The 20,680-nt window shown below is 34.7% G+C and overlaps 1 protein-coding gene across 5 annotated transcripts in view; it reads right to left on the bottom strand.

The window, feature by feature from the left end:
• The window catches only part of Lrrc4c (leucine rich repeat containing 4C), a 1,351,357-nt gene that overhangs the window by 527,367 nt on the left and 803,310 nt on the right, over window positions 1–20,680 (bottom strand). For all 5 annotated transcript variants that reach the window (XM_075961517.1, XM_075961518.1, XM_075961519.1 and 2 more), the window contains one exon: window positions 19,491–19,625. The gene's annotated coding sequence lies outside the window, so the exon portion shown is untranslated. The remainder of the gene's footprint in view (window positions 1–19,490; window positions 19,626–20,680) is intronic.

Below are 20,680 nucleotides of genomic sequence, written 5' to 3'. Positions count from 1 at the left end.
TTGCTATAGCTAAGATTTTGTATCCCATTCATGTTGTGCCTTCATAACCCAGGCACTTACCAATTGATTACAGTATAAACAATTCTAGGCAAAGTGACGTATAGTTTTGCTCCATCATACCTGAAAGTACTCTAAAGTAGTTGTACAACTGTATGCCACATAATTTAAATTTAACAAATTTCTCATTTCCTGGATTTTTTGGGGGGCATTTCATTTTAAACATCAAAAGTAACTGAAGAGAAGAGACATATCATTCCTTGGAATTTATATACACTCATCTCTCAGTCTGTGGTAGACTTCTTCTCATTGCCTCTACCACAGCAATCTTCTTAAGTTTATCTTCTCTTTACTTGGGTTGTTTCTCTATTCTCACATGAGGTCTTCTTTAGAAGACCTTTTTATATTTACTCACCTAATTTAAAATCAAAATAGCAGCCATTAAGATTCTATATAAATGCAAGTTGAATTGTTTCTGTACTCTACTTCTAATTCTCCAAAGACTTTATTTTTCATTTATAGTAAAAAGTGTTAAGTGCTGTATAATAATGCTCTTGTACACTGTAAAGACTTGTCACTCATATAAGTTTAGTAAAATGCTGATTGGACAATAGCCTGGCAGGTTGTATAGGTGGGGTGACCGTACTAAGAGAATTTTGGAAAGAGAAAATCAGAGAGTTAGCCACCAGACAGACACAGAGGAAGCAAAATGAAATTGTCATACTGAGAAAAGGTACTAAGTCACGTGGCTAATCATAGAAAAGAATCATGAGTTAATTTAAGTTGTAAGACCTAGTTAATAATAAGCCTGAGCTAATAGGCAAAACAGTTTATAATTAATATAAGCCTCTGTGTATTTTTGGGACTCAATGGTTACAGGACCAGACATGAGAGAAACTTCCATCTATAGATAAGCCATTTTTATTAAAGTAAGGACTCTGTTCCCTTTCTGTTTGTTTTCATTCATACATGCTTCTAAACACAGCTTCAGATACACACTTGATGTTACACATTCTCAAGTGAAGTCCCCTTTGATTTCTAGAAGTTTTCATACTAGAACGTTAATTTTAAAGATGACCTACTGCCTCACTTCCTAGTCTTTCTCTTCCTTTCAAGCTGTCTCCTCAGACTCATATTTTCTCATCATTCCATCTAAAGTTGCAATCCTAACAATCATTCTCCTCTCTTCAGTTGATCTCTTGGGCACATAAAATTTTCATGTTGTATCTCTGAGCAACCTGTGCATTGATTGACATTATTTACCTGAAACAAAAAAAATAAATAAACAAACAGATGCTTACAAGAATGAATAAACACTTCTCCTTTACCCAACATGGTACAATCTACAATCTCTCTGTTTCTTTCTTTCCCTTTTGCCAATCATTGATTATTTTATAGGTCTAAAAAATATAAGGCTGTGCATATACCTTCATTCAACACTCTTTGAGTTCCAAAACTGATCCACAGATCCATCATCTCTACCCATTTATATAATTTTCATCTTGCTCATTGGTTAGTACTTTTTAAAATCATTCTATTTGAATGTCAGCAATCTAGGTTCACTCTGTACTTAAAACTCAATGGGAATGATTTCTATAGGTATTCTCCATCAAAATGACACATCAGCTAATGATATTTCTTAAACTTGAAAGTATTTATTCCAGATAGCTTGTCTTTCCCTTCATGTGAGAACAATATTTCTTATTCTTTCTTTCTTTTATGTTAAGTTGTCATGTTAGTTCTTCCTTTAGCTTGTTTTGCCATATACTATGGTGGGCATGTAAAATACTGAACTATAAACACTTACCCATTTTCTTTTGGTGTACACAGCTAATGAGAGTTGGCCCTTGAATGCTATTCTGAGGATAAGAGTAAGTCAAGAGAATATAGTTTCTTCTCCTGTTTGTCCATTTCAGCATTTGGATTCTAGAATGGTCAAACACTTTTCTAAATGCCAACTCTTCTGACTTTTACACCACTGTCTTTTATTTTGTTCATCAAAAATTGTACAGTTCTATTTCAAATAACAAAATCAACAATGAACAAAGAGGCTAATGATGTTCTAAACTACTTAATGATATACTGGATTTAAGTTTTCTTGGATATAAAACAGAGATCCTCAAACCCATCAAAATTGATTTGAGAATCAGATCTGCTAAGAAGCCTGATAAAATTAGAAAAAATACAAAATTCTTTAGAAAACAAATAGTTTTATAATTGAGATAGTAATTTCCAGTGAAGAGTTAATATTATGATAACCATGTAAATTGCATTGTCTGCTATTTAAAAGGATAATCGGTAAAATTCAAAGAGCATGGATTAAGATTTAACCAAACTTCTTTTGTTGTGAAGCCCAAGGAAAAATCTGTTACCCTTATTTTTTCTTACAAATAAACTAAGGGTGGTACCACCCGCATTGGTAATATTGTGAGTGAATGTCTTTGAAGGTACTTTATGAAATACTGAGTGTAAAGGTCACATACTGTCAGCTGTATATTACAGATTTCATAGTTGTTACTTTGTTATCACAGCCATCAAACAATGGAAAATATAACTGAGAGTTTCAGAAACAAAAAAAATTAAAAACATGTTTCTATTGCTACTGTCCTTATTTTTTTCATAGCAGGTCCTTGGGAATATTTGATGTACATCTAGTGAATTTGAAAGATTTGAAAATTGTGTCTTTAGGGGCTGGGGAGGCTGCTTGGAGGTTAAGAGCCAGCAAAGCTGTCCATCAAAACCCTACCTAGTTTGGTCCCCAGCAACCCTGTCAGGAGCTTCAGAAGTGCCAGTAACTCCAGTTCCAGCAGGAGTCCAACAGCTCTGGCTTCTGTGGGTATTTGTAGTCACAAGCACATACCCACATACAGGCATGTGCACACACACACAAACACATACACACACAGGTATAATTTAAAATAAAATCTGTTTTAAAATTTGCATCTTTAGTTAAAGTTGAACATTTGACAATTTCTTAGATAATTACATTTATATAAAGCAGAAAAACATACACTTTATTAAGAGTTGATATAATATTTCATTGATTGTTTACTTGTGACTTGGATAAAGATTGTACTACTTGAGTAGTAATATAAACTGACAAGAAGAAACTGAAATCTGAATTCTCATTTTAAATATTTGACCAACTCATAATATACCCCTTATTAAATAATAAAGCAAATGTGTTATTTCATTTTATCCTGTAAAATAAGAATAATAAGAGTTGATTTTAATAACACTGTAAAATCAGTTCTTAAATTTGTGAATAATAATCTGTCATTCAAATGTCATTGCTGATAATCAACATGCATTCTGTGAAACATAAATTGCTTTCAGTAGTTATTCTCACTTTGCATAGATATTATTGTCAAGGAACGACCGCACTGCCTCACAGTTACAGCCACCCAGTGTTTATAAGGAATTACTGATGCTTCGATGACATTAAATTGTTCATGTTTTGCTACATTTTCAACTACTTTTATTTCTATTCATAACCTATCTAATTTAACCCTCTGTTTACCCTATAAACTATGTTTTATGACTTTCAAATTAACTAATTAAAATATAAATCCTGGAACCCATAGACACATGCCTCCAGAGATGCACCCTGTGATTACATAAATGGATTCATCCTGAGAGTCAAGTTCCTCACTTCATCACTATAGTTTAAATTAAGAAAATAAATAAAACTCAAATTAAATAGTAGAGAGCTCCAGCATCTTCTCTCCTTGGTCAATGCTTTTCTGTTTTCTCTTTCTCTCTTCTTCCACCCCACCATCCCTGACCCCTTGGTTACGTTCCTCCTGCTTTCTCTACCTCCCTTCTTTTCTTCTTTATTTTCTCCTTAATTCTTCTATTTTCTCCTATTCTCTTTTCTTCCAACAGTTCTCCCTTTACCTACCCAATCACTTCCTCCACTCTTCCTTTCTTTCTCACTTCCTTTCTTTCTTCCTCCTTGCCTCCCTCCCTTTCTACCTTCCTTCCTTTCTTCTTTCCTCATTTATTGCTGTCATGGATTATACCTACCCTCCAGTTTCAGTATTACTTGCCTTGGGAGCTTACTGTAAAGTAAAGATGATTTACATTAAGTGTGTCATCTACCCATTTGACTTTTTTCACAGCTGAACACTAGAGAGGTTAAATATATTGTCCTAGGTCAGGCAAATTTGGTTGTGATTAACCTGGAGTTCTCACTCTACAGCAATGGCACACTGAGGCTTAATACTCCCGGTCTTGAGCAGAGCTTCTAACAGATGCTGAAACACAGCTGAGTTCAGTACTCTTGATGTTTCACAGACTTTGGACTGGCCTCTAGCTCTAATGACAAAAGTGATTGTAATGTTCCTACCTACATCTCCCATTTCCATGCTATTTCATTTTGTAATAGACTTAGTCTTTCATGATAGGAAGAAGCAGTTTCATCATTCAAAGTCCACTCATGAATACGCTCATTTTTCTTAGAGGCACAGTTTCTGTGCATTTTGAAACAGGGAAATGTAAAAGAAGTTATATTTCTGTAAGTAATTCTTCATTGTGATGTAATAACAGCATAAAATGTTAAATGTAATCCCTTTAGAGGAGAGAAATGAACTCACCGTGCTTCCTATGGAGAGTAACAGGAGAATTTTCCAACTTCCTTAATCCATTTTCCTAATGTTTGACATGGATGCCCCACTGCGTAGAGAAAGCAGCTTTGGCTTCCTCTCTGAAATGAGTCAAAACTTTTCACCCCTATAAGATGTGCTTTTCTGAACTCTTAGCTCAGTTAAAATGGGAATGAATTTATATGCTTTAATCATGTGCTGAAGCACACAAAAGTTAAACTGCCCTATAGTCAAGTTGAGTGTGTCAGGCTGTTAGGAAGGCAAACACAATCCCCTAGTACATTCTGGAACAGCTGTGAGTTGGAGTTAGTTTCCAATGAATTAAGATGCCACAATGGAGTCCCTAAGTGGTAATTCATTATTGTGATGTCATATATTGTATAATGAGATAATCACCTTTCCTGAGAATTCTTACTATGGTGCTCCCTCCACTATATTGTTGATTTCATATGACAGGATTCAAAACATCATTGACTCTCTTCTCTTCTTTCCATTCTAGCCCAACTTTTCCAAAACATATGACAGGCTGTTGAGTATTATTTTAAGACAGCAAAGGCTCAGTTACCAAAAATATTCTACATGTGTTGGTGAGAATAGGAAGCAATTTATTTAGTGTGGTGTTTCTTAATGGTTTTTGCTCTGTATTGCTTACTAATCATGCTCTGCACATGAAGCATATTTACCCCTAAATGTATGCATTTGAGATTTGGGGGCCCATAGAAAATTGTCAGATACAGTAAGAAATAGTAAAACTTGTAATTTGATTGTAATACAAGCCCTTCATCAAATTTTGTTTTATTTAATGTAATAACATCTATTTAAAGTTGATATTAATATCACTGTTTAACAAATAAAAACTTAAGTCAGTTTGTTACTTAGCAAATGACAGTCCTAAACCTATACTCCAGCCTTGTGGGTTTGAATTTTTTTCTTCTCCTATAGCCTGCTGCTACTGAGTTGGTTAAGGTGATTCACACTAATACTTAATAGAGCTAGTTTTGAAGAAAGCATTCAGAATTAGTTCTGTGTTTTGATAAATCTGGCCCATACTTAAGAGTATAATATTTTTGTGTTCTTAAAAGTAATATAAACTGCTTAAACAACAAATTTAATATCTTAAAAATTACATATACAGGGATGAGAAGGAAGGTAAGTTGTAGAACACTTCTGTATCGTGTGTTGTGTCAGGGCCTGAGTCTTTCCACTGCACAGGAAAAAACTTGAATGTAGAATTGCTTAGAAGATGGTAGATGATTTGGAATCATCAAGAACAACACTTAAATCACTTCTGAGATTAAGAACAAAATAGATTTATATAGTTATTCACTTATACTTTTTCTTATTAAAGGCCTTTGAACATTTAATTTAGTTATTGTGGGGGGATGGAAGTATATGGCATATGACAATTCATAACTCAGGTGTTGGTCCACCAGACTCTGGTGGAAACTATTCTGTCTAGTAAGGCTTACACGACCACTGACTGTAAAAACTGATTGCCTGTATCTTTAATTTCTCTCATGTACCACTTCACTTCATTTCTTCCTGAAGAATAACTGCTTATGTGTTTACCTTATGAAAATATTCCATGTATTGAACACATGAGAGCTCAGAAATATGACTTTTCATTTAGCTATATAATGTTAAATTATAGAAAATATATTAGGATATACTTCATAACTAGATCTATTGTCCCATGAAAATTGTAGAATCTTAAAAGTCTGTTTTTTCCCTTTTTTTTCAGACTACACATAATTAGATCACTTTTACTTCAGAGCAAGTTCAAACTAGACTAAAGACTTTTTGTAAATAGATCATAAGTTTAAAATTTTACAGCTATGCAAAAGCTCAGAGTCACAGGTGTCCAATCAAGGTTGTTATGTAGAGCACCATAAGAAAAGCATGCCAATTCTTTGCTTGACAGGTCTAATGACAATAAACCTGTGTCTCAGTGTTTGCCACTGGACACCGTGCCCTTGCCCTGTCTGGTTGTGGTCTTACTCCTATTACTTTAGAAACTTAAGTTATCGTGGCAAATGGCTTAGCTACTATCACTTACCCTAGGGATATGTTTTGACAATTGAGAGATGACTCTTGTAATTTTTTTCATTGTTTGAATCCTCTGTAAGTAGAGAGAGCTTTTAGGCAATAGGAGAAGTTGGCATGAATTAGAATTTGGACAAGATAATTAGAATTGGGGCAAAACAATAAAGAGACATGTTTAGAACAGCAGATGGGTGAGCAAGATCATTTGCCCTTAGATACCTTAAGTTCCTGACACATTCTGGAGCATCTGTTATGAACCCTGAAAAGGACCTTGGGATTGGACCCCAAAAGCCTTCATTAATTTACTTGCAGGTGTCTGTTTGTGTGTGTGTGTGTGTGTGTGTGTGTGTGTGAGAGAGAGAGAGAGAGAGAGAGAGAGAGAGAGAGAGAGAGAGAGAGAGAGAGAGTGCATGTGTGTGTGTGACAGAGAGATACTGCATGTGTGTGGAGGTCTAAGAATAGTCTTTGAAAGCTGGTATTATCTTATCAAGTGAGTACTGAAATCTGCTAATCAGGCTTTGGCAACAGGCTGAGTCAGCTTCCCAGCCCCATTCTCTACACTTTTCATGAAGGGATAATTCTCTTTCTATTGACTTCTGTGTATTAGTATTTGGGGAACCCATTAGCTTCTTCACATCCCTGTGGGTTACATTTTAAATAATCCAGTCATTGTGTGAAAACATGAATTATGCAATATGCTGCACACACAATGTTGTTCCTACACATAAATACCAAGGATAAGGTCGAACATATAAATTAGGCATAGCAAGAGACTAAAAAGTTGGAATGGTAATGGTGATATAACACAATGAAAGTTATGTAGATGCTTTCACCTTCTATTGTTTTATTTTTTATGTCTTTACCTTTACAATTACAACATGTTAAACCTTGGTTTTGGTATATCTGATTTGCAAACAACAATATTGTTGTGATTTGGATCATTACTAAATAAAAGTAGGGTCACTTTACCTTAAGTAATCACATAATTGAACACTTGTTCAGATTGCTACTAAAGACTAAAAGGCATGTAACGCATACAGAATGAACACATTTGCTAAAGAGATGACTTTCTAGGAGCAAGTTACATAAGACAGCATGAGATTTCATCTTATTACTTAAATGATATGCAATGTAAAACATAAATTTTTCAATTCTAATTTATCGTTTGTTTTTTATAACATGGTTAGTATGTTAATAAAACTGAATATTTTGCTGGGCAATGGTTGTGCACACCTTTAATCCTAGTACTCTGGAGGCAGAGACCGGTGGACCTCTGTGAATCTGAGGGCAGTCTGGTCTACAGAGTGAGTTCCAGGACATCCTCCAAAGCTACAGAGAAACCCTGTCTCAAAACTCCCCGCACCACCAAAAAATAAAAATAGAATAAAATAAGAGTATGGCACCAGAATTAGTTCAAGCAAAAAAAGTGAACATATATGTTTGTGTACACATATGTGTATGTATATAATTTTACATATAGATTTAAAAGTTATAGAGAGCAAATACATTGTGAAAAAATGCAAAAATCTACAAAAAAAATGGGAGGGAGACTTCCATTAGAGACCTCAGAGAACTCCGATGAAAATTCCCTGTTTCACTTTACATGTCTTTGAAGCTAATTCATATAACGTACCATGTGGCATTTAGAAAAAACTTTTCCCCCACTCTGTTAGGCTTTTTTGTGGGAGTCTATGATGACTGAAGTCATTCTTATACTGAAAATCTTCAGCATGCTAAGAATGTTTAATTCTGTTGTGTATTTAAGTTGTTTTCCCAACTTACAGATTTTATTAATTATATTATTATCTTGAGTTTTTCATGAAACATCAACTGAATCATTTGTGAATTTCAGAGTTGACATCACCAATTAGGAATAAAGTGTGAGTGTCTGATACATGTAAGGATTAAAATGCTTGCAGCAGGATCTATACATAGATTTATCTTAGAAGTAAATGTATTATTTTTATGAATATGACTAGCCCAAACTTGTATTCTGGTTACTTCAGACTCAAATCTGAGTTCCATTTATTTTATTCATGTAACCCTCCCTACTGTAGCAAAATTAGGTGGAAAATATCCAAGTATATTTTCTTGGGGAAATTATATGATAAGCTCTCAACTTGCTAGTAAATGATAGTTTTTAATTTTGCTCTCAGATATTTTCCTATTACATAATTTAGTCTTGTTTAGTCTTGAAAACTATTTTTAATACTCCTGCAAAAACAAATTAATAATAATAATAAAATAATAATGATCATGATAATAATAGTATAGTTTCCTTAGGTTTAATACCAATTTTTCTCTCTTATTCTTCAGCGTGATCATCTATGGAATAATTCATAACATAGAGCACCATTATCTTAAATGGGTGTATATTATTGAAATGAATTTAAATCCCAGTTATGATTAAAGCTAGTCATCCTAAAAAGAGATTTTTCTTAAGCCTTCACTAATATACCCCTTCTCCTACTCTATAGCCCTCATTAAATTCCTCAGCTACTCTAGGCATTCTGAGGCTTTGGAGAGATGAATGATGTGTACAAGTTCCGCTTCAAGTAGGAGAGGAAGAAAAAAATCACAGGCACATATAATGCTCATATTCAGAAAGGGAAGGTCATGAGAAGTTACACGAAGTTCTGATTACCCCATGTCTCTCAGGAGGAGGTTGAATTCTATAAAGAAACATGGGAAAAGGGTATTTAAGAAGAAATAATATATGTAAAACATAGATACAATGCATGAGTAGTACTGGTCCATGTCTCAGGGTAAAGCAAAGGGAGTAATTGCTAACTCCAGTTTGGAGTGGGGTTGAATCAGTACTTCCCCACTGGTAAACTGTTTCATTGGACAGTTCCTAACCCAGATCTACTCACTGGGGAAATGCGTACAGGAAACAGATGGAGTAAAATACATTGAGAAGAGCAGGGCACTAAGCCCAAGGTGTGTGGTTTGTGGCTGAGAGAGATACAGATGAGAAAACTATTTAAATGTTTTTTGAAGACAGCATATAATGAGAACTGAAAAAAACTTCTACAACATGATACACTTAGTGTGGAATAGAATATTTGTTTAAGTAAAGATGAGTTATATTTGCTTGTGTTGCAGAATAATTCTTTAACTATGTAAAGAATTGCATTTGTTTATGTTGTATTTGTGTAACTATGCAGAGGTGTGTTGCTTTTATTTACGTTGTGTTTGTTTAAGTATGTAAAGATGTGTTGCTGTTTCACTTTGCCTGCCGAAGGTACTTTATTGTTCAAGTAAAAAGCTGGACAACCACTAGCCTGGCAGAGGAGGGATAGGTGTGGTTGGTGGGCAAAGGGAAAAGGGGAGTCACTCAACCATCCAGGGTTCAGCTCTCCAGGAGCCAGCCAGCCAGCCAGACAGACAGACAGACACAGAAGAAACAGGAAAGTAGGATGCACAATATGTAGATGAAGCAAACCAATCTTGGGAAGCAATAGATTAATAGGAAAGGATTAATTTCAGTTAAAGGAGAATAAAGCATAGAAACAATCCTAAGGTAAAGGGCATTCTTATTTAATAAAAAGTCGCTTGTATGGTGACTAAGGCACCTTATTGTTCTTATAAAAACCTGAACAGCCAATAGGTAGGCAAAAAAAGAGAAAGGTGGGGCTAGAAGAAAAGGGAAGCAAGCCAGTGAGCCAGGGGCCACCCATCTGTGGCCCAGGCAGACACAGAAGAAACAGGAAGCAGAATAGACAGTATTAGAATAGATGAGGTAACCAAGCCTCATGGAAGAACAGAGATTAATAGAAATGGATTAATTTGAGCTAAAGAAAAAATAGCTAATTAGAAATAAACCTACACTGATGCCTAACCTTCATAATTAATAATAAGTCTTTGATGGCATGTATTTGGGGCTGCAGGTCCAAGAAACCCTGCTACAATCAATCATGAGTAAAAATACATTGGTAATAGCACCTCAGGAAAAAAAAAACATAAAATAGGAAATCACCTAAATTTCTAAAGCCTGTAAAAGGCATAAAAGGGTGTGCATGGAGGACATTCAAGAAAAAAAATGGTACTGATATTTAGTTTACGATATGTCCATAAAATCTTGAGTACTATCAAATGGGCATCTGTCTAGAAATTGAGGTACTTTTATTTCTAACCAAAGAGTGAAAATAAAGGAACAACAATGAGTAAGTAGCACAGTTATTAAATCAGGCAGAACCTAGGAGTCACCATCTTTATTTACTTTTATTAGAAGATATTAGTCATATGACTTTGACAATAGAGTACAAGGTCATGCTATATTTACTCATAATATTAAAGGTTATTATGTTGCTCATCATCTCAAATATTTGGCACTTATTTCTGTTTCTGATCATGAAAGTGGCATAATTAGTTTGAGAATCTTGGGTATGTCCGACATATCTGTTTAGTTTTCCTGTCAGTGAGAGATGTCATAGATTTCAATGACAGACTGCCCACAAAACACATAGTCATCTTCATTTTACACAAGTCTGTTGTATGAGCAGCATTTCACCTGGCAGTGTACTTGATTTCAGCATTTGGCTCTTCAGAATAGCACATGACTCATATTCAGATTAATAAATGTTAAAGCTCAGGGATTCTGCAATCGCTGCTCTTTGCATATCTACAGAGCTTTAACAATTGTCTCTTCTCTATGACCACCATCTTTATATCATCTTCCCTTCTCTTCTTTCTCCCAGGAAACTCAGTTTCTATAGGTATGTATTACACTCTTGTGATTTATTAAAATAATTTTAAATACTTACCACTGTTCTCTTTATAAGCAAGTTGAACACAGCATCAAATACACTTTACTTTTTATATAAAGAAGGGATATGTGTGTGCCACACCAGAAGCCATGAAGATGTGCAAATGAAACATCCTGTGCTATGGTCATTTGCCTGCAACCACTTTGAATCAGGGTCTCATTTGTTATTCACCACTGCATATACCAGGCTAGCCAGCTGAAGATCTACTGAGAAATCTGTGTCTCTTTCTCATCTCACCTTAGAAATGCTAGGTTTGCAGACCATTTGTGGTTTCTTGAATTAAAATATTGGATCCCTACACTTGTATACCAAATCCTGTACCCATAGATCCATCTCTACAACCCCAAATTCCCCAAAATGTGGATAACTAGTTCCTGTGTCTTCATCTTGACACATTGGTCGTCTCTACTGAAAACAAACTGGTGGAACCCGAATGGTCTTATGCAAGCTTTAAATAATACATGGAATTAGACAAGACTATTTTAACACACCTCTTCCTTCTTCAAGTAAACCTATTTACAAGCCCCTTATCTTTCTTTTTTAAAATTTTTAGAAAAATGTTTTTATTCATTTTGCATACCAACCACAGTTTTACCTCTGTCTCCTCCTCCCTCTCCCCCTAGATCCTCCCCTAACCCACAGGGGTTAAAAATCATGACCAGGAAATACACAGAGAGAGAGATGACCCAGGCTCATAGGAGCTCACAACTCTAGACCTACAGTTGGGGATCCCCTTATCTTTCAATGTTCTTCTATTCTTAAGATTCTTCATCTCATTAAATTCAATGTTTGTATTTAATCAGAACAAAACTATTACTACTATCTCAATCTTTTCTGTATTCTACCTATCTCACAAATTATATCTACTTGAAACTTTATAAAAATCTAACCACTTGCACTTCTACCACTATGAGTCATGCGAGTACCATCTTTCACAGGGATTGCTGCAATAGCTGCTAATCATCTTCCCTTCCCCACTCTTAACTCCCTCAGTCAATCCTGATCAAAGAACACAAATACAAGGGTTCCAAACAATTTACCTTAGATGCCCTGCCTCTGGACTAGCTAGCCCACAGATCTTCTTGTTTCTCAAATATATAAGTCAAAATATTGCCTCGATGTTTTGTGTTTGTTTGACTGAAGAAGATGTTCTGCAGTATAATTGTGTACATCACCTTCATGTCATCTGCACACTTTCTTAATTTTAACCTCTTAGAGATGCTTAGGCACTTCACAGTAACACCTCCCATTCATTCTTTCCCTGATACTCTCCAGTACAATATACGATGAGAGTATATGTCTCATAATATATTATATATTTATATATTATTTTGTTTGTTTAATTATTGTCATTACAGTTAAGATATGGGTGGGGTGAGAGGGCTGGTATTTGTTTTGGTCTCTGTGAATCTTTCCAAAACCAAAAGCAACTGATAATAATGGCTGGCTGCTCAGTAATAAAGACCTGCTTAGTCATCAATCTGAGACAATTCAAGACAAGTGATCTATTTCATCTATCCAATTATGAAATAGAAGCAATTTTAAGGCCTAATAATTAACCATCAAGTTTGGAATGTCTACGTCATAGCAAAGAGAAGAAAAATGTTAATTTCAATTGTCATTAGAACATTTTAGATAGTTTTTTAAAAGTAGTCATTAAATGGTTGTATTTCTACTACCTTTAGAAGGAATAAAGGCATATGAATAAATACAATGCACTAAACTATTCACACGAAAATGTCCCGGTTGAAGTCTGAGATACATAATAAGCAGTACATAACAAAGGTTTGTTTTAATTGTAGCCAAACTATTCTCAATATTTTGTTTGACTATTCTATGCACCAAATTTCTTAACTTAAAAAAACAATTCAGTATCATGTGAGAATGGACAGATTTGATAATTTTAAGATTTAATATTGAAAAAGAAATTCTTTGACTATGGTCATCCTATTCATTTTTTGAACTCGCAGTAGCTAAGAATAAGGACTCCCCAAGGCTTTCTTAACAGTTCCCAAGCCTGGTAGTAGGGTAGCACTTGTTAAATAGACTTTTTTTTTCAGTTTTAGGAAAAGACTCCATGCCTTTTCTGGGTTTCATTTCTACTCAAAGCATGCCAACTCCTGGGGTGAAAGTTTTTGCTACCTGTAGGTTACTTGCAAAGGTAACACATTTTATTATTGTTGTGGGGGCACTTCATCTACAGTATCTATCAAAATAAACTCACCTAATCATCCAAGAGGAAATCATATGGCATGGTTTATTTTGGCAGGGTCATAGAAAAGAAAACCAGAGAGCTTTGCATGGAAGGTATTAGAAGCAATTTGCACCAGCCAATGAGAGAACATACAACCTATTGTTTTCCAATTCTGCATGCAATAATATCTTGTTAGTGGCTGAAATAATATACATAATAGACGCATACCATTGTATCCAATAGAATGCTTGTTTCAAATAGTTTTACTGCCCTAAAATCTGTGCTTTATGGTTTGGTTTCTTGAACAGTAAATGTGTGCCATGAAAAATTTTGCTTTACTGCAGACATATTTCACTGTGCTTGAGGCATGACTATAATGTTTAAAGATGCAAAATATGATAAATTAAGTTTTAGGAATTTTCATGATATTCAGTAATTTTGTCACTGAAAAAAAAGTTGAGAGAAAAACAATGTACTGTCAATGATTGGAGTATTTCAACTAGTAGGTGTATGCAAGATGGGAACCTCTATTATACAAGCTGAATTTTATTCAAGATGGTATTTTCTATACACCTAGAAACTTCTGAAATTAGGCATCGTAAGTGGGACTGTGTCAAGGAGATGCATTTTTTTTTCTTTTTTGGTGTATCTCAAAGCGGTCTACTCACCTACCAGACCTGATCAAAGCAGTGTGAATATGGAATTACATCATTGAGAAAACTCCCATCACAGTAAAAATAAGGTTCATCAAAGCATCTCTCATTCTTATTTTTATTTTTTAATTCATTTAATTTTATAAATGATATATATACCTTTGGGAATTAAGGGAGTACTTTTTGAAAGTACTTCAGCATCCCAATGAATTCATATATGGTCTTTCCTCATCCATTACCCTGCTCTGCTCTAATGTAGAAATATAGTGTAGTCACGGTTATTCTTCAAACAGAAGGAGTTGTCCAATAAATAGAGCAATGAAGATAAAATGTAACCTATTTACATCATTCCCTAAAACCAACTCTAGCATGATATTTCATATGTTTTATTACAAAAAGAAATTTATTTTTGTAATAAAATGCTTTCTGTGTTATTGCTTTGACTTTTTAGTGCCATTTCATTTTATAATAATACCAAAAAGTCTTTTAAAGATTCTTTGACTTTAATTATAGTAATACTTTAAAGTTACTATAAACATATATGGCAAGTATTTTAATCTGATAACCTATACAACCTTAAAATCTATGCGTGAAATGGGATCATTTTTTGTTAATATTAATTATTGTATACTCAACTAATATCTGACACTGTGATTAAGAATTTTTGGCAACTACAGTTCAAATGACATATAAAATATTTCTGTTGATGCTAGAGTCTTGAATGTTTAAGTTTGGGCTTCTCCATCTGATTTTTATGCAGAGAACCTGTTCAAATAAATTTCCACAAAACAAAGCATGTCATGTGTAAATGTTTCCTGAATATTAGCAATAGGATATGCTTATAATTTCTATTTTACTAAAAAAAATTCATGAATGTAAAGTTGTTATAAACATCACCTATCTAAAAACCACACTGTGTTTATTTAGCAGCCTGGGAATATTCATGGGAGGCTTTCCATCCACAAGTAAGCCTTTTATAATGAAACCAAAAAGAAACCACAAATCTTTATCTTGTATTAGTCCTAAGAATATTCATTACTTTGAAAGTTTGCTGATTGTGCCCTTCTTTATGAAATGTAGAGAGGGTCTCATCAGGGTTCACAAAACAGGTCAGAAAGAGGGCTGTATTCATCTGTCTCTGGCAAGTGCAACACTCCTTCTGCTTCTGCTGCTGTCAAGTTGTGTTGTCTTGATTGACCAAGGCTTGCCTTTTGTTTCACCAGAGTTCCCTGCTCCTAGGTTTATGCTGCCTTCCACCAGGGCTCTTCCTGATTGTCCAAGCTACAGGCGTTCCCTGGCCCAGGAATGAAGCCTGGAAGATTCGTTGTCAAGAGCTGTTTGTATTTCTAGTAAAACCTTTGTTTTAAGTAACTCTTCAGCTATTATTTATGTGATTCCTTAACTGTAAGTACTTTATAAGTTAGTGAATTTCATAATTCCTCTTTGAGTTATGTTTAAAGGTAAATTAATTATTGTCTTAAAAAGCAACCACACTAAATAATCTTTGCAACACATAATGGTCCTTAAATTTCTTCATTATAGAAACTTTATTTTGGCTTGTGTAAGATGCATATCCTGGATCAATGTGTGACCTACAAATTATTATTCCAAATATGTAACACAAAATGAGGCTATTATTGTAGCTGGAATTTGGTGATAGATTAGTACAAGATAGGGTATTTGACAATAAAAGTTGTAGATGCATATTAAGTATGATGGCATATTTCTAATTCTACATTTAGGAGGTAGAGGCAGGAGAATCATAAGTTTAAGACCCGTCTTGGCTGCATAGTAAATCTTCAAAAAACAGTCTGGACTAAATAAGATTCTACACCAAACACACACACACACACACACACACACACACACACACACACACGAGAGAGACAGACAGACAGACAGACACCACACACAAGATAGATAATGATTGATAGGAAAGAGAGGGGGAAGAGGGAGAGAGAGCAAGCTTGTAGATGGATGGATGAATACAGAGAAAGAGAGAGAGAGTAAAAAGAGTGCAGAGACATTTGATTCTTAGACAAATGTCAAGGAAAGGAAAGATTATTAAGAAAGAGAACTTATAGGCAGGCAAGATAACTCAATAAGAAAATAAAAAGAAAGCCCCTTACTCCAATGCTTGAGGGCTTGAGATGAATCCCTGGTATTACATTTTCTAAGGAAAGAACCAATTCCTGTAAATCATTCTCTGAAGCCTCCCATCCCATCACATATTCACACTAATCAAATAAACAAATGACTGAATCGAAAATAAGAGAGAAAACTTTCACATAGTTCCATCCAATAATGCATGCACCTTAACTCAACTCTCCTGAGGACAACAGACCACCAATGAGAAAACAGAGCACAAAGGGCCAGGGTTTTCATCCCATCTGAGCAGATAACAGGGGAAAAATGTACTACCATTTATAGCATCCCTGGAAATAACATGGGCAGTCTGGAATTCTGTCTCCTCAGCAGTAATAATGTGAACATTTCCAAAATAGAATAAAACAAAAATGGAAGTCAATAAAAACAAAGAACAACAAAAAGAAAAAAAGAAAGGAAATAAAATGTGTAAGAGTATTTCTTTTGTTCTATTTTCCTTTCTTTAGTTCTTTGTTTTTTGTTTGTTTGTTTGTTGCTGTTGTTTGGTTTGTTTGTTTGTTTTTCCTGTGTTCTAAAGAGAGAAAGAAAGCATGTAGTTAGATGGAAGGAGAAAGGGGAAGGGCCTAGAAGGAACTGAGGGATGGGAAACTTTCATGAGATTATATTTGAAGAAAGAAATTTATATTTAAAACAATAAAATAATAAATAACCTTTCAAGGTTTGGCACCATGTAGTAACCCTTTCCTCGCTAAGTCACGAGTGGCCAAATGAATAACTAACAAACAGTGCTGTTACAGTAACAATCAGTAGGATTCAAATGTAATACAAGGCAGAAAGACAACACATATCTATTCCCAAAGGAGCAAATGACATTACAGAACAAGCTTGGTATTAAAATTTACTCAAAAGGACTCATTCATTTAATTATATCAACTACAAAATATTTTGGAAAGGCATAGGAAAATTTTTATTAGATATCTAAGAGTAGACAAAGATAGTAACAATATGATTCATGATGGGAAACTCTGATAAAATAGGTATCATTTAAAAAGCAAACCATGCAAATGTTTATTAAGTTCTTAAGAAGATTATCAGTAGATTGTAGAAAACATTTACCTATCATATATTTTATAAAGACTACTGTAGAATATATTAAAAAACTCACAAAATGAAAGTGTAAAAGCCAAGCAATTCTATTTGAAAATAGGGAAATATGACTATATAGCACAATAAATATTCACAATGAGATATTACTACCTTCTTATCAAAATGTCTCAAACATGACCTACACAGTTTTCCTCTGAGCTTCAAAGTTTCTTGGCATTTCTTGGCAGAATTGCAGCCAGGACACCTTAATTCCAGCTCTCCAAACTTCTCCTCCAATATACTACACTTCAGTAACCCCAAACTCTTTGTCTTGTTCCTTCATCTAGGTTGTGTGCTCCCTCATTTATTAATTATGTGATCCCTTGGAGTATATTTTTGCATTTTCAGTTTTCTAATATTTACTTAACAGATCTCAGAGAAGTCCACTGAAATACTTAACATGCAATATTTTGTATGTAAGGAAAGTAACCCAAAGGAATCACAGAGTTAGAGGAAGAATGGAGGATTAAGAGGACTGGAGAGAGTGTGCATAGAAGGCCACACTGAATGCAGTTGTCAGTGTAGAGAAGCTAAAGGAAATAATTGGCAGAAAGCAAACAAGCAAACAAACAAATCCACAGCAGAGCCTAAGTCCTTGCAGAAAAGGTTACATCTAAAAAGAAGATAAAGAACCCTGTTGGGAGTGGAGCTAGAGAAACACGGGAGTCTGTTAAAACTGCTTCCCCAGTGCTTCAGTTCCAGCCCATGACTGTTGACAAGCTAATCCTTTTTCTCCTACCACTTAAGGAAGAAAAGTGGAAAAGCAAACAGGCTTCAAGCACTCTTGCTCATTTTGCTCATTCTCCATTCTCGTTACTGCATGGCGTGTTATGTTTCCTTGACTCTTCATTTTTAACAACACTTCGCACACTCACTAAGTCCTGTATATCTGTATGCGTATGAGGTCTATTAAACAAGTTGTCTCCCTAAATGTCAGTTAATATATGTTCTGCTGAGCTTACTCTACAGACACGGTATCATTGATGAGCATTGCCTTCTGGGAAGACTACTTCATATCACTGCATGACAGTCATTACAATACAACTCGGAGACAGCTGAATGCTGACAGAAGATGGCATGTGAGAAACCACTATTTGGTTTTAGTTTCCCAAATAAGATTTCTCCTATGCTTTTTAAAACAACATTGGAAATTCAACAAAGTTTTTGTCAGTTAAAATGGCAACTGTTAACTTCTCCTTTATCAGGAAAGCTGTTGAATGTCAAAGTAACATGAACTTTTTCTCTTGTATCACAGTGAAAACTGCAACTGAGCAAGCAGGAGATTTGCATTTCCCAGAGCTGTATAGCTTGGCTTGCTTTGACTCTCAATAGTACAATATTTAGCAAGAGAGGAGGCTGCGACCTGTGCTCTTAGCCCACACAGGGTCATCTGTGGTTCCCTTATTCCTTATAGGTTTATTCAAGCAAGAACAGCTTTCCCAGTAATCCAATAGAAAATGCATTCATTCTGTCACCGCATAGTTCCCAATCAGCAAACTTCCAAAGGGAGAGTAAAAACAGTTACCTTCCCTAATGCTTTGCTTCATGTTAATGATCGCGATGTTGCCAGGGTTTCAAGACAACAAAAAGCTGGGACATCACCATTTATTTGTTCTTTTCATTCTGAGTTCTACGCAGGTCTGTTTATCACCCTTTAAACTCCCAGGGCAGTGGGTGGGAAACATCTGTTTGATGAACGATTTGATGCCCGTTATTTTGCATAAATCTCTAGAAGTAAAATTTTTATGAGGCAGGTTCTTTCCTGTTTTATCCTTTTGTTACTGACTGAAGGCCCAAGTAAACAAAGTGAAATGGACAGACTTGCCATATGCCAACATGCACATGTGTGTGTACGGGAGGGAAAAGAAGCTGCCAGCTGTACCAAAGACACACTGTAATTATCTGAAAAGTAATTAACATCCTTATCGTCAATGGATCTTTGAAGGATTCTAGTGGTGTAAATTATACTTTCACATACCTGAAGCAAGTCGTCTGTGGTCCAGTTTCCTGTTTGCCAAGCTTGAATCCAGTTCATTTACTGAGATACAAAGAGGTTTCAGGATGTCTCCATAGTGTCAAAACACATACATTATTTTTGTTCCTTCGGTAACTCCTATATCAAATAAAATTAAAGTATATAATTAGGCCTACAGTTTAGTTAATGCTACATTTTATCACTTGTAACATCACTAGAAACCATTTGACCATTGTTGTTCTTATAACAGATAATTATATAGAGACCTTTAAAAATAAGTCTATTATGTGCCATCATGATTTTGCATCTGGAAGGATTTTATATATCCGTATAGATATAAGAATCTGTCTAGGTCCATAAAGGATAAGATACCCTTAGAAGTTATTGATCGATTTAACCATTTTTATTAAAGTGTGCTTTTTAATTCTAATCTAAATGATGAGGATTTGACAGTGAGGAGTTAATGTGGACCTGGTTCTGTATTGGTTATTTCCCAAGTATTATTTTATTGACTACCCTTTTCCAAGCACCTCTTATCCCCAGTTCTCCAGGGCAGGGATCTCGATCTGTATTGTGTAACATTCAAAAACTTGGTAGAACCCTTAAATGGAAGGAAGATCAAGTTGAATGTCAGTTAATCCAAATCCATTGTTCTCTTTCTTTGTTCAATTAAGAGAGAGATCATAGATTATTTTATTTTACTTAAACAATAAAAATATTTTGTGCACAAAATATGATCTAAGATAAAAAGAAACCTTAAAAAACTTTTTCCTTAGACTATGGTGAATTCTAGTTAAAAATAAGTATAGATTTATGTCATGAAGAGTTATATGTATTTCAGTAATAGATATATTTTATTGCTGTTAAATAAAATTAAAATAATAGACATTTTTAACTACTGTTAAATAAAATTAGTGGAAGAGCATGGACTTCAGTCTAGCACAAAGCCTCAGAATATAAAACCAAGATGAAGTCATTCATGTTAAGCATTATATACTCAAACTAAAACTTGATAAAATAGAAAAACTCCAAAATAAGCTTGTTTTTGACAAAAGTACAGGAGATATAGATCTAATTCAAAGAGGCCCCATCCCCTGACTTATAATAATAGGAGCCTCTTATTTTCAGTTCTCCCCAGGAGACTGACACAATGCCACACACTGAGAAGCAGCCAGAAGGAATTTTACCTTACG

The sequence above is a fragment of the Microtus pennsylvanicus genome, chromosome 2 (assembly GCF_037038515.1).
Source record: "Microtus pennsylvanicus isolate mMicPen1 chromosome 2, mMicPen1.hap1, whole genome shotgun sequence".
In the NCBI taxonomy this organism is placed as follows: domain Eukaryota; kingdom Metazoa; phylum Chordata; class Mammalia; order Rodentia; family Cricetidae; genus Microtus; species Microtus pennsylvanicus.
Note: the sequence above shows the minus strand (reverse complement) of the source record. Positions and strands in the feature narration are given on the sequence as shown.